The sequence below is a fragment of the Crinia signifera genome, chromosome 5, assembly GCF_055691185.1.
Source record: "Crinia signifera chromosome 5, ASM5569118v1, whole genome shotgun sequence".
Taxonomy (NCBI): Eukaryota; Metazoa; Chordata; class Amphibia; order Anura; family Myobatrachidae; genus Crinia; species Crinia signifera.
The window spans coordinates 203,718,738-203,722,314 of record NC_139221.1 but is presented as its reverse complement, the minus strand read 5'-3'; the positions used below and the strand labels follow the sequence as shown (position 1 = coordinate 203,722,314).

Below are 3,577 nucleotides of genomic sequence, written 5' to 3'. Positions count from 1 at the left end.
CAACAATAGTATGCAACGAAAAATAACCCGAAGGTCACATTAATAACAAGCGCTCAATTTCTCATAAAGTGGCCACCTAATTATAGCGTGCCCCATATGGTAAAGCACAAAAAGTCCCGCTCAGTAGCGGTATTGGAATGCGTACGCATCAGACACAAAGTCTGTGCGCAAGCGGCAATCTCTGAACTACGAAGCAGATTACCTTGTATAAGTGACAGCGGGATCCAAGCGTGGTGAGATAAACCGTGCGGTGAGAACTCCCACCGTCTAAATCGTAACGGCCGCGCTGCTCTGAGAAGGACTGTAGGAGGGCTCTGAGTGGCTGGAAATGCCCTGACGTCAGACGGACACGTGTTTCGCCCCGATTGGGCTTGATCACAGTGACGTCACTGGGGCACGCTATAATTAGGTGGCCACTTTATGAGAAATTGAGCGCTTGTTATTAATGTGACCTTCGGGTTATTTTTCGTTGCATACTATTGTTGTTCTGTCTCATTTTTTATACAATATTATCTTTTCAACCTACCTGCTCCACTGGTGTTACCATTACACCATTACTAACAGCCCTAATTAAAAACCTTTAATGATTGCTACTTAGCAATAATCAGTTAAATTGACAATTACCGTCTTTCTTTCCTGAAAATTGGTATCAATATTTGATGTCCTCAACCAATACTTTCTGTTATATTGTTTTGATACATGCTTGGAACCACATGCTGTGATGTATGCTGCTGATAAATTAATATATCTTGCACATACAATGATTTAAGATCTATAAAGACCCTACTCACCCCTGCATGTGGCATTGTGCGCAGTATTTTCCATTACTGGCTCAGTGACCACGAATTCATTGAATCCAGCAGTGGGCACATATACCATTACTCTGTGAGCATACCTCTCCTTATCCTTCTCATCCTTCCTCTTTCATTCTAATCTACTATCATCTCTCATCTGGACTCGCTCACTCTCTCATTCTCCTGAGCCATATCGGGGAAAAGCAGAAGTGGCAACTGGCTCCTAGTTCCATTTGAGGCTCTCTCATCTGATGCCATATACAGCCATACAATGCTGGGCCGCCTGATCCCATCTGAACTCAGCAGCTAAGCAGCGACTGGCTGGATCAGTACCTCCTGGGGGACCATCAGGGAATATCCAGTGCTGTATCACACACTCAGACAGCAGAAGTAACGAATGCATACGAAGAGCATTCCTATCTCTCCCTTTACCCATTAAATCCTGCTCTAACAATAGTAATGTAAACCTGTTACCCGTATCATCGCATTTGGGTCCATTATTATTTATTGTTTAAGGAGGGTCTGAAGCAAGACTCCAAAATATTAAAATATTACGAACCTCTGCAACATTTATGTGCATGGTATCACTATCTTGTGTTGATTTGTCTTGCTCAAATATTTACGGTCTGGTAAATTCCCTGCCAAATCATTTTCGCCCACTTGACGGTTATTGTATTACAATTTCGTTTTTGTCTGCATTGTGTATTACGATTATAAAATAAACTCCGTAGATATACTCACATGCTGATTGATAATTTAAAAAAAATTTTTTGCTCATGAAATTGTTCTTTGTATCTAATTGACGTGTGCTTCTATGCTCTTTTAAGTGTAATCAATAAAGGTTAGATTTTATGTCACACATTTGTACACTATTTTTTCACTATCCTAAAATTTCAAGTGTGCCCCAAAAACCCTTTTGTTCTCCCTACGTCTCTCCTATGACACCTAATTTAAAGGAGGAATATTTGTCTGCAAAACAAATATGACACCTTCCTAATTGAACAAGCCCAATCCTCCCACGACTACTATCATAACAAACTGCATAGATTTGACAACAAATCAGGGAAACTCTTAGCGAACCTGATAAAGGAACCTCGTTCCCGAACATGGATTAAGGCTATTAACCACTCGGGCACCCTCCTCACTAACCCTAATGACATATGCAGCGTATTCTCTAACTTTTTTAGCGCCCTCTATTCTCTGGAACCCTCTGACACACAGGAAAGGGTACTTGTGTATTATCATGGCGCCCATCGCATCGCATACCATAAGGCATGCAATATCGCGCGATGTTCTACAATGTCATACAATTTTAAAATTGTATGGCATTGTATATTGCATACAATGCGATGGGATGCGATTATAAGTTGTATAAGCACCCTAATGGGTGCTTACAATGTTAAATGCACCCTAATGGGTGCTTACAATGTTAAATGCACCCTCACGCCACCCCCCACTATAAATGTGAACCCGAAGCGTGGCGAGCGGTGGCGGTACGCGTCCTACGACCTTTTTATACCCCCACTATCCACGTCGGCGTGGAGTTGATTTTATAAAGTGTGGCGAACGCAGTGAGCCACCGAGCCCAAAGTGTGGCGAGGGGACGCGCAGAACTTCACAGTTATACGCGTCCCCTTGCGGGGCTCGCTGCGCTCGCCACGCTTTCGGCTCGCTGCGCTCGCCACACTTTAGATTATCAACTCCACGCCGACGTGGATAGTAGGGGTATGAAAAGGTCGTAGGACGCGTACCGTACTCGCCATGCTTCGGGTTCACGTTTATACTTGGGGGGTGGCATGGGGGTGCATTTAACATCGTATATGGGGCAAAATCGCATGCCATCGGGTGTATGGCATGCGATGCGATCAAAAATCAGGCGACTAATTATCGTGGGCGCCGTGCTAGTACACAAGTACCCAGGAAAGTGAGGCATTTCTAACAGCAACTGAGCTACCTACACTGACACAGGAGGAGAGGGAAATGTTAGATCGCCCTGTCACAGAAGAAGAGGTACTAGACACCATTAAATTCCTGCCTGACGGCAAAAGTCCCCGACCTGGTGGCTTTGGGGCGGAATTTTATAAATTATTAAGGAGAGAAATTGCGCCCACTTTAACATCATTGTATAATCATATAATATCAATGGGAGACATGCCCCTTAGGTTAAATAAGGCTAGGATTATAGTCCTACTAAAGCCAGGCAAGGATCCTACTTTGATGGGCTCCTATCGCCCAATATCTCTCTTAAATCAAGACTTCAAACTACTAACTAAATTAATGGCTAATCGTTTACAAAAGTGTCTGCCTCGTCTGATCTTGCCTGCCCAGTTGGGTTTTGTGAAGGGTAGACAGGGTGATGGGCGTTCGTGCAGCAATAACGCACACCCGCCTTCACAACCTCCAAAATAACATACTAATCAATTTGGATGCCGAGAAGACTTTTGATAAGATTTCCTGGTCACATCTTCACAATGGGCTCTCTAGGAAGCTTTTTGGAGGACCCTTCCATGGACTGGTTCAGACAATGTACACCTCTCCAACGGCCCAAGTAATGGTAAATGGTATTGCCTATACATTCTTCTGTCTTGAACGGGGTACACGGCAAGGCTGCCCTCTTTCATCCTTACTCTTTAACTTAGCACTAGAATCACTCATTAGACACATGGGGTGACATTCTATGCTCTGCGATTAGCGCGATTTTGCGGTAATTAGACCACAAAATGGCGTTATCGCATTTTCCCATTAAATCGCCGATTTAATGGGATGCGCACAGGGGCTGAAAT

The 3,577-nt window shown here is 43.8% G+C and overlaps 1 pseudogene; it reads left to right on the top strand.

Annotated features, from left to right (window-relative positions):
- Positions 1–1,050: 1,050 nt before the first annotated feature.
- On the top strand, positions 1,051–1,167 carry LOC146005944 (5S ribosomal RNA; annotated as a pseudogene).
- The last annotated feature ends 2,410 nt before the right edge of the window (positions 1,168–3,577 follow it).